The sequence below is a fragment of the Poromitra crassiceps genome, assembly GCF_964638095.1.
Source record: "Poromitra crassiceps genome assembly, chromosome: 9".
In the NCBI taxonomy this organism is placed as follows: domain Eukaryota; kingdom Metazoa; phylum Chordata; class Actinopteri; order Beryciformes; family Melamphaidae; genus Poromitra; species Poromitra crassiceps.
The window spans coordinates 16,620,069-16,631,760 of NC_139630.1; the positions used below are offsets into that span (position 1 = coordinate 16,620,069).

The following is an 11,692-nucleotide window of genomic DNA, read 5'->3' on the forward strand; positions in this document are numbered from 1 at the left end:
ATCAAAGGGAGTGATTGACAGATTGCATGTACATGTACAGTGATCATGGAACAATTGCAGGTGAAGCTGCAGCTCTGATGGATGAAAAATAAAGATGGCAACAGCCACCACTTCAACTCCAAACGGGAGACCAAAATCAAAGGGAGTGACTTGACACAAAACACAGCGCCTAAAGCTCTGTGTACATGTTGTGACTAGTTTATTCACCATGCTATGAAATAATAATCCATAGTTGCATGAAACATTATTTCCATAGTAAATCCATACCGGGTCACTTCCTTGTTTGTCTGTGGACAGCGCTTCCACGCATGCGTTATTTGCACATGCGCTGTACACCCAGCAGCGATGTTTACTAAATATTTATTTACCTCAAAAAATTGTTTTTCTGCATTTTGGATTAGTACCCGAGTCACAAGATGTACATAGAGCTTTTTGGCACTTTGTTTTGTTGCCTTTGAACGGCAGTACCGTTCTATCGCTAAATATGACCCCTCTCTCCATACTGCATCGAGAGTGACTGTAAAGACAGTGTATATTGGGGGGATATGGCAATCGAGCTAAACTCCCCAAAAAGTGGCCTATCCCTTTGTAATAACTATGCTAGGGTGTCATGTGAGCTTCTTGTGAGCCTTCAGAACTTGGGGCTGTCATGTCCCTTTCAGGGACAGCTTCCTGTGAGACTTCAGAACTTGGGGGTGTCATGTCCCTTTCAGGAACACCTTCTCTGCCGCTGACAAGTCTTCTGATCTTGTTGGTTCCCCTGTGAAAATTTAAATATCATTAGAATAGCCCTGTGAAAATCATTAGAATAATCAAGGCAATTTCACAAACATACTGGGGTATTACAACCAAAACTAGGCAAACCTAGTGTAGTCCGGCTGTGAACTGAAACATTTGATTCAGGACTTTATATTCACAAATGGTCCCATAACTTACACAAAATCTATGATGCATAGAGCAACATTCTCAGAATTTTGGGCAACACCCTATGCCCTAAAACAGATGCTGTAAAATGTGCCATGGATAATGGATGGAGATGCAATAAATCCAACAGAAAATGCTACAACAGAATCTGTGCCCCTACGCCCCGACTACAATTACAGCTCTATTATGAAACGAATACAACCCTAACACTGCAGGGGAAAAAAGAGCGATACAGGCAGAGAGATACACCAGATATCAGACCAGAACACTAATTGAGCACAGATCGGCTCTTCTCCTTTCAGAGAGAGCCTGGAGATGCAAGGTTAGCCTTCTTCTAATGGCTTTTCGGCAGAGAGGATGATGCCTTGTGGCACATCCCCTCCACCCCTTCATGCTCAGAACGCCCACGAGTTTAGCCTCAGGCAGGAAAATGTTTATCACATCACTGATGACATCACAATCGTGACAGACACCGCCAATTTTAATTAAGATATATCAATATAATATAAGCATGAATTAAGGTCAGGTTACATTCTATACGTTTTACACCCACTTTCAGTGATAGAGAAAACTAGAGAAACTTACTGTTCTTTGTCGCACTGCCTCACATCCTTCAACTTCTGGGCCATGCACTGTCTGATTAGAACCTCACTGGTGTTTGGGAACACAGCTTGCACTTGGTCTGTTGGAACAACAACAAAATACAAATTTACTTCAAGGTAAATTAAATTAAATACCTTAAGTTAACAAACAAAACAAAACAAAAAGACAGACCTCTTGACCAGAATATTTATTTTACACTATATTTTAGGCACTGTGTTTTGTTGACTTTGAGCCGCGATCCGCTTGGTCCTGTTTTAGTGCTGTCCATTTAACTACTGCACACCCCGACCCTCCAAACTGCACGGACAGTTGCTGTGAAGACGTGTATATCGATGTTTATTGGGGGCGATATGGAAAATTCGCTAAACTCCCCAAAAAGTGGCCTATCCATTTAAGTTTTTCAACTTATATCATCAAATGATGGTACTAACATGCATTGTCTGTGATCAGATTGCAATCCGATAGTGTGCTTGAAAACATTAGCATACCGTTGTTGCAGAGATCACGGGTCCCAGGCTGCTCCGCCGTTTCATGGGGAAGGGGTGGGGTGGTGCTGGTGGAGGCAGCAGTGGCTTCAGGAGACGACAGGAGAGACAGAGGCAGAGGGAAAGACAGTAGAGAGGCAGAGAAGGAGACAGGGATAGAGGTCATTATCACCTGACACTAACATGCATTTTTTTTCTGAGATCAGACTGCAGCGCATCAGAGTCAAAGTAGCAAAAAATAAATATAAAAAAATATAAAAAATAAATAGATAAATGTATTTATTCCAAATCTATTTTTTTGACTAAATAATATTATATAGTATTTGTGTATTTAAATTAATATCCTTGCTTCTTTGTATACCACTATGCTGAGAACATCTGCACTATATTTGCAGAGCCTATTTGAATGTTGTTGTTTTTTAGTCACAAATTTTGCAGGGTTCTCATACCTCCTAAAAATCAAATTCAAAGACTTTGCAAGGAATTTCCAGACCCAATTCTCTTAAATTTGAGGGCCGGGCAGAACTTTCAAAATAATGTAATGAGAACCATGTGCTGATTTTGTAAGGACTAAATAAGGACCCTACCGTTGTTGGGAGAGGGGACAGGGTCCCAGTCCGCTCCGGCACTTCGTGTGTGGGTGGGGTGGTGGTGGAGACGGCAGTGGCTTCAGGAGACGACGGGAGACACAGGCAGAGAGAGAGAGAGGAAAGAGAGACACAGAGGAGAGAGAGAGGCAGAGACAGGGATAGAGGCCATTGACGGCTGGCGTATTTTCTGTGATCAGATTGCAATCGGATAGTGCTTGACCACATTAACCTGATTTAATTTACACCTGGTAATAATGTATCTCCAGTGTTCACATTGAAATCAGGTAAGCTCCATAGCATAGAGCAGTAGAAAAACTGCAGTGACTGTTGTTGTATGTGGATTGAGAGGATGCATTGCATGTACACTTGTGTTCAATGTGGTCACAATTAGAGATGCAACGGTATGAGTTTTTGATATTGGTATGATAACCTTGGACAAAAATACCACGGTTTCACGGTATCGCGGACCTTTATGTGTGTAGCGCTTTTCCCGTGGTGTTGAATGAGAGTAAGCGCCCTGGGTCCTTCTCTATGACCAACCCCCTATATAAGTGTTGTGGTATGGTTTTTAAATAATTTATTTACTGCTTAAACGATGAAATGACCTGCTGTTTTTAATCTTTTAACCTTGTATTTCTAACCCCTTTTAATATACATGTATTTATTCTATTTATCCAATTTATTAATTACGCCAACACAGATGGTTTGTGATATACAAAAACAAGACAATATTTATTCTCTTCTAGGAAAATAAAAAGGTTGTATGGTACGGTAACAAGACTGTTATTTTTCAGGCATTTGGTCAAACCCTGTAGAAAATATAGGCTATTAGCCTTTCACATTACATGGGAAAGAAAATCACACTGACCAGGTGCTAGCACTGGTAGATACCTCCTAAACCCACTAGAGCACTGAAACACTCAAATTAAATACCTCTCTTCAAAACAGACGTATGGCTTTGTCCATATGTTTTATACAGTCTATAAAAAATACAGTAAGGTTACCTGAAGTAGAAAATAACAACAGCACAAACAGTGGTACCACAAACAAATAAAGAAATAAACCCCCCGGTGCAGGCCTGATAAGTTGAGCGCTCAAGGTGATTCAGCACTGGACTGCTCACCACAGTTCTACAGCACTGACATCGCCGCTTACCAGAATCCTCTTCTTAAACAAGGAATCCTCTTCTTAATAAGGACTCCTCTTCACGCTTCAACCTCCACTTCCGGAGGAACGGGAGGACAAGGGAAAGAAAAGAGACTGCTGTCTCCCTCCAGGTAGTGATGTGGAGCTCCCTCGTGGCCAGAGGTGCCACCGTGTGCTGCCCAGGTAGCACGGGGCGCTATCTGGTTCCCGCGGAGCCAGAGGTGCAACTGTGTGAAGCCTCCACGAGCACAGTGCACTGTCTGGAGGCTGCTCCTCGTCGGAGATCACACCGCTGCTGTAAACCTTTAACGTGACGGTTAGCCACTGACTAAACTATATTGTTAGCTACACAGCTACAATTTACCGGAGCTCAGGACAAGGCTTCTGGCTTTCACCCTGTAAGTGACTGTTAGTCACTCACCAAGCTATAATTTTAGCGACAACAGCTACTATTTACCGTAGCGCAGGACGAACGTCCACTCCTCACGCAGACCTCAGCAGACTGACCGGCCGGCCTCTCAAGTCCCGCCTTCTTCACCCACCATCCAATAGTAACAAGAGAGACGAGTAGTCTCTCTATTTTACCCAATCACACGACGCCATGCTGAGCAACGTTTGGTTGTTCCTCAGGCGTGAGGAAATGTTTGTATTCTCATACAAGCTTTACAGGAACGAATTAAAGGGACAGGGCATATAATTATATTAGGCCATAATGATAGTGGGGATTTAGTTTAACAAGAGGGGGAGTCTAGTTTTAATCAAAGAGGGATAATTGTTTAGTGTTAAGTTTAGAGATAGATTGTACCTCAATTTAACCCGGGGTTACATGTGTTATTGTGAAATCTGAAAAAATAGCCTACGTAAAAAAAATTGCGGTTGAACCAAATGCATTTTATTTAATCTAATTAACTCATGTAAAATTAAAACACACATGCTTATCTTTTGTCAAATCGGATTGGACACTGGACATAAATGATTGTTTCAATGTTAATGCGCGCGCACACACACACACACACACACACACACACTTATTCGTATCCAAAAGTACTATAGGGCAAATATTAGAGATCCAGATATTTTTGAAGAAAGTTGCTGTACAGCACAGTCTATGATAGAACCGACACTGGATGCTTGTGTGTATCCATCCTCACTCTGTCTTGGGGACGTTTAGCCTACACCCTTACTTTCAAGTGGTCAAGCACTACCCGATTGCAATCTGATCACATCTGATCACAGAAAACACATGTTAATGCCAGGTGTAAATGGCCACATAGAGACAGAGGGGGATAGATATGATGGGCACCACTGCTAATTATTTAGCTAAAGCTAGCTACAGCAGGGTTCATACAGACATCACATTACAAGATTACATTTAAAGACTTTCAAGTACTCTTTCAAGCACTTGGTTTGGAAATAGGCTATTTTCAAGGTGCAGTACTTGATCCCCCCCCTCAAAATCAAAGCACTTCAAGGAACCCTGTTACAGTGAATAAAACAAGTATAGCTACACATTCACTTACACTATAGGCAGCACACTGCATTAGAGGGGATTTAGAACCACAACCCTTATGATATTAACAGAACTTACCACAATGTATCCAGAGGTTGCACTGCAAGAGAAAAGGAAAATTCAATCTTTAGCAAGCTAACTTTTGACAAAGTCAGGCCTTAACAATAAAAGTAACAAACAGCACTTGCCAGATTATGTTTCCACATATTTTCCTTAGCATGGGAAGCTGCCAGCTAGCTCACGTTTTATTTTCTGTGTGCTGGAGGCATTTTCATGGCACAATTGTGTCAAACAATGCACTGTTAGCAGCATGCAATGCAGACCTTAGCTAACGTTGCACTAATAGACTACTGTTGCTCACGGAGGAAGAAAAAAGCATTGTATCTATGAATGGCAGGCTTACTACATGCTGCATAGCTTACGTTAGCTAACAGCTAGCTAACAGCAATTCCCACACAACTAACATTAAGCTAACTAACGCTAGCGAACTGTGATAACAATACCATGACCTCAACCACGAGTGCTCGTCTTATTTCCTTCAAAGCCCTTCAACCAAACCATGTAACGCTAGGTTAAGCTAACGTGATAGCCTAGCTACTTCAAACCAAGTTATTCTGTGCAGCTGGGGCTAGCATGCAGTAAACGTTAGATGCCCTAAACCAAACCATAGCAGTTGTTTTTTAACATTTGGCACGCAATGCAGACAATATATATAACATGCGCCATGTCGCCATCCAGGCGTTGTTGCTCGCTGAGACAAGAAAACTGCATTTTAATACATGACAGGCCTGACATATGCTACGTTAGCTAGCTAGATGCTAACGTTAGCTGTCGTCTATTCTGAGCTGACTGAGCCCATTACGTTAGCTGTCGTCTGTCTGGCCGAGTTGTTTTAACCTAAAATGAACGGCCAGTTTTGAAGAAAAACGTTACCAGTATGTAAAAATGTTTTGTCCTTACCTCAGACCTCAATGGCCTTCACTCAGCACGGGACAGCAGTGCCGTGCGACTGGTGCAACTGCGGAGTGTGTTAAAAAGAATTGGAGGGAAATTAACAGATACTTTTATTCTCCGTTGTCAACACTGCGCATGCGCATGGATGTTTGATCTAATACTAGAGACTTGATGAAAACCACAAATTAAAGACTGATATCCCGCTGCCACTTTACGTTGTATCCGACAATAAAAAATGGTTCAACCATAAATATGAATAAAAAACTTTATATTAGATTATCAAATTATTAATTTTCAGCTATTGGAGTGGATACAATTAAAATTGAATGAAAAGCTGCATGCTTTTGTTTTATCAGTGCACACATTAAATTCTCACATGTGGAAAATGTTATTCACATGTGAATAAAGCATAATCACATGTGCGATTGCACGTTTCACATGTGACTTTGACACATGTAAAATTATCACATGTGGAAAATGTCTTTCACATGTGAATAAAACATAATCACATGTGAGATTGCAAGTTTCACATGTGACATTGACACACATAACATTTTCACATGTGGAAAATGTCATTCACATGTGAATAAATCATAATCACATGTGAGATTGCATGTTTCACATGTGACTTTGACACACATAACATTTTCACATGTGGAAAATGTCTTTCACATGTGAATAAATCATAATCACATGTGAGATTGCATGTTTCACATGTGACTTTGACACACATTAAATTCTCACATGTGGAAAATGTTATTCACATGTGAATAAAGCATAATCACATGTGCGATTGCACGTTTCACATGTGACTTTGACACATGTAAAATTATCACATGTGGAAAATGTCTTTCACATGTGAATAAATCATAATCACATGTGAGATTGCAAGTTTCACATGTGACATTGACACACATAACATTTTCACATGTGGAAAATGTCATTCACATGTGAATAAATCATAATCACATGTGAGATTGCATGTTTCACATGTGACTTTGACACACATAAAATTATCACATGTGGAAAATGTCTTTCACATGTGAATAAATCATAATCACATGTGAGATTGCATGTTTCACATGTGACTTTGACACACATTAAATTCTCACATGTGGACAATGTTATTCACATGTGAATAAATCATAATCACATGTCAGATTGCACGTTTCACATGTGACTTTGACACACGTAAAATTATCACATGTGGAAAATGTCTTTCACATGTGAATAAATCATAATCACATGTGAGATTGCAAGTTTCACATGTGACATTGACACACATAACATTTTCACACGTGGAAAATGTCATTCACATGTGAATAAATCATAATCACATGTGAGATTGCATGTTTCACATGTGACTTTGACACACATAAAATTATCAGATGTGGAAAATGTCTTTCACATGTAAATAAATCATAATCACACGTGAGATTGCATGTGTCACATGTGACTTTGACACACATTCAATTCTCACATGTGGAAAATGTTATTCACATGTGAATAAATCATAATCACATGTGAGATTGCACGTTTCACATGTGACTTTGACACACGTAAAATTATCACATGTGGAAAATGTCTTTCACATGTGAATAAATCATAATCACATGTGAGATTGCAAGTTTCACATGTGACATTGACACACATAACATTTTCACATGTGGAAAATGTCATTCACATGTGAATAAATCATAATCACATGTGAGATTGCATGTTTCACATGTGACTTTGACACACATTAAATTCTCACATGTGGAAAATGTTATTCACATGTGAATAAATCATAATCACATGTGAGATTGCACGTTTCACATGTGACTTTGACACACATAAAATTATCACATGTGGAAAATGTCTTTCACATGTGAATAAATCATAATCACATGTGAGATTGCAAGTTTCACATGTGACTTTGACACACATTATACTTTCACATGTGAACGTTTTTATTTCACATGTGAATAAAGCATAATCACATGTGAGATTGCAGGTTTCACATGTGACTTTGACACACATTATATTTTCACATGTGGAATATTTCATTTCACATGTGAGATTGCACGTTTCACATGTGAAAATGAGTTTTCACATGTGAAATGGAAGATTTCACATGTGAATTACATGTGACTTCAAGTTTTGGCAAGTTTTTTAGGCGATCTGAGCTTCTTCACCTGATCTAAACAGTTTTGGAGATGTTTCATGTTTGTTTCAAAGCAGTCTCAGCTTCACCTGATCTAAACAGTTTTGGAGATGTTTCATGTTTGTTTCAAAGCAGAGTCTCAGCTTCACCTGATCTAAACAGTTTCATGTTTCATGTTGGTTTCAAAGCAGAGTCTCAGCTTCACCTGATCTAAACAGTTTCATGTTTCATGTTGGTTTCAAAGCAGAGTCTCAGCTTCACCTGATCTAAACAGTTTTGGAGATGTTTCATGTTTGTTTCAAAGCAGAGTCTCAGCTTCACCTGATCTAAACAGTTTCATGTTTCATGTTGGTTTCAAAGCAGAGTCTCAGCTTCACCTGATCTAAACAGTTTCATGTTTCATGTTGGTTTCAAAGCAGAGTCTCAGCTTCACCTGATCTAAACAGTTTCATGTTTCATGTTTGTTTCAAAGCAGTCTCAGCTTCACCTGATCTAAACAGTTTCATGTTTCATGTTTGTTTCAAAGCAGAGTCTCAGCTTCACCTGATCTAAACAGTTTCGGAGATGTTTCATGTTTGTCTCAAAGCAGAGTCTCAGCTTCACCTGATCTAAACAGTTTCATGTTTCATGTTTGTTTCAAAGCAGAGTCTCAGCTTCACCTGATCTAAACAGTTTGGGAGATGTTTCATGTTTGTTTCAAAGCAGAGTCTCAGCTTCACCTGATCTAAACAGTTTCGGAGATGTTTCATGTTTGTTTCAAAGCAGAGTCTCAGCTTCACCTGATCTAAACAGTTTCATGTTTCATGTTTGTTTCAAAGCAGAGTCTCAGCTTCACCTGATCTAAACAGTTTCATGTTTCATGTTTGTTTCAAAGCAGTCTCAGCTTCACCTGATCTAAACAGTTTCATGTTTCATGTTGGTTTCAAAGCAGAGTCTCAGCTTCACCTGATCTAAACAGTTTGGGAGATGTTTCATGTTTGTTTCAAAGCAGAGTCTCAGCTTCACCTGATCTAAACAGTTTCATGTTTCATGTTGGTTTCAAAGCAGAGTCTCAGCTTCACCTGATCTAAACAGTTTCATGTTTCATGTTGGTTTCAAAGCAGAGTCTCAGCTTCACCTGATCTAAACAGTTTCATGTTTCATGTTTGTTTCAAAGCAGTCTCAGCTTCACCTGATCTAAACAGTTTGAGATGTTTCATGTTTGTTTCAAAGCAGTCTCAGCTTCACCTGATCTAAACAGTTTCGGAGATGTTTCATGGTGGTGGTTACAGCTGACCTACAGCACGACAGTGTGTCAGCAGCATGTAGGCTATGTAGCATGTAGCTGACAGCCTCTCTGGACCATTTGGGTGGCGACGGTGCAGAGTCTCAGCTTCACCTGATCTAAACAGTTTCATGTTTCATGTTTGTTTCAAAGCAGTCTCAGCTTCACCTGATCTAAACAGTTTGAGATGTTTCATGTTTGTTTCAAAGCAGAGTCTCAGCTTCACCTGATCTAAACAGTTTCATGTTTCATGTTGGTTTCAAAGCAGAGTCTCAGCTTCACCTGATCTAAACAGTTTCATGTTTCATGTTGGTTTCAAAGCAGAGTCTCAGCTTCACCTGATCTAAACAGTTTCATGTTTCATGTTTGTTTCAAAGCAGTCTCAGCTTCACCTGATCTAAACAGTTTCATGTTTCATGTTTGTTTCAAAGCAGAGTCTCAGCTTCACCTGATCTAAACAGTTTCGGAGATGTTTCATGTTTGTCTCAAAGCAGAGTCTCAGCTTCACCTGATCTAAACAGTTTCATGTTTCATGTTTGTTTCAAAGCAGAGTCTCAGCTTCACCTGATCTAAACAGTTTGGGAGATGTTTCATGTTTGTTTCAAAGCAGAGTCTCAGCTTCACCTGATCTAAACAGTTTCGGAGATGTTTCATGTTTGTTTCAAAGCAGAGTCTCAGCTTCACCTGATCTAAACAGTTTCATGTTTCATGTTTGTTTCAAAGCAGAGTCTCAGCTTCACCTGATCTAAACAGTTTCATGTTTCATGTTTGTTTCAAAGCAGTCTCAGCTTCACCTGATCTAAACAGTTTCATGTTTCATGTTGGTTTCAAAGCAGAGTCTCAGCTTCACCTGATCTAAACAGTTTGGGAGATGTTTCATGTTTATTTCAAAGCAGAGTCTCAGCTTCACCTGATCTAAACAGTTTCATGTTTCATGTTTGTTTCAAAGCAGTCTCAGCTTCACCTGATCTAAACAGTTTGAGATGTTTCATGTTTGTTTCAAAGCAGAGTCTCAGCTTCACCTGATCTAAACAGTTTCGGAGATGTTTCATGTTTGTTTCAAAGCAGAGTCTCAGCTTCACCTGATCTAAACAGTTTCATGTTTCATGTTTGTTTCAAAGCAGAGTCTCAGCTTCACCTGATCTAAACAGTTTCATGTTTCATGTTTGTTTCAAAGCAGTCTCAGCTTCACCTGATCTAAACAGTTTGAGATGTTTCATGTTTGTTTCAAAGCAGAGTCTCAGCTTCACCTGATCTAAACAGTTTCATGTTTCATGTTGGTTTCAAAGCAGAGTCTCAGCTTCACCTGATCTAAACAGTTTCATGTTTCATGTTGGTTTCAAAGCAGAGTCTCAGCTTCACCTGATCTAAACAGTTTCATGTTTCATGTTTGTTTCAAAGCAGTCTCAGCTTCACCTGATCTAAACAGTTTGAGATGTTTCATGTTTGTTTCAAAGCAGTCTCAGCTTCACCTGATCTAAACAGTTTCGGAGATGTTTCATGGTGGTGGTTACAGCTGACCTACAGCACGACAGTGTGTCAGCAGCATGTAGGCTATGTAGCATGTAGCTGACAGCCTCTCTGGACCATTTGGGTGGCGACGGTGATTAAAAAGCAGCATGTTAGCAGCAGAAGCCGGCGTCCCCAAACTTCCATTCAAATAATAATGAAAGCAATAAAGCCAAAAAAACAACAAACAACAACAACAATAATAACAGCAACAATAATAAAACCTTTGGAAAACATTTCATAAACCATCGGCAGCCAATTAGAGCAGCCGGGGCACAGGCTGTGCTTTGTGTGTGTGTGTGTGTGTGTGTGTTGGGCGCTGGAGCGTTACAGCGCCCAGCCTGGCTATGCCCTGCAGCCACGACCTTCTAATCATTATCTGTCTGTCTTATTACGCTCCAAACCGGGCGCCACTCTTAAATAAAATATGCAAAGGTTTCTTAAATGATGACCCGAGGCTGCGCGCGCCGCCGCCGCTGCTACACGCTGTTAATCTGAGAAATGCAAATTCCCTTCATCTCGCACTCGCCTTTATTAACTTTTTTGAATTTAAAATTCCAC

The 11,692-nt window shown here is 40.0% G+C and overlaps 1 long non-coding RNA gene across 1 annotated transcript; it reads right to left on the minus strand.

The window, feature by feature from the left end:
* Positions 1-348: 348 nt before the first annotated feature.
* LOC310782038 lies at positions 349-2,126 on the minus strand. Its single transcript, XR_014553013.1, has 3 exons — positions 2,016-2,126; positions 1,510-1,606; positions 349-760 (listed from the first exon to the last, which is right to left on the minus strand). It is a non-coding gene; the product is annotated as an uncharacterized lncRNA (long non-coding RNA).
* Positions 2,127-11,692: the final 9,566 nt, after the last annotated feature.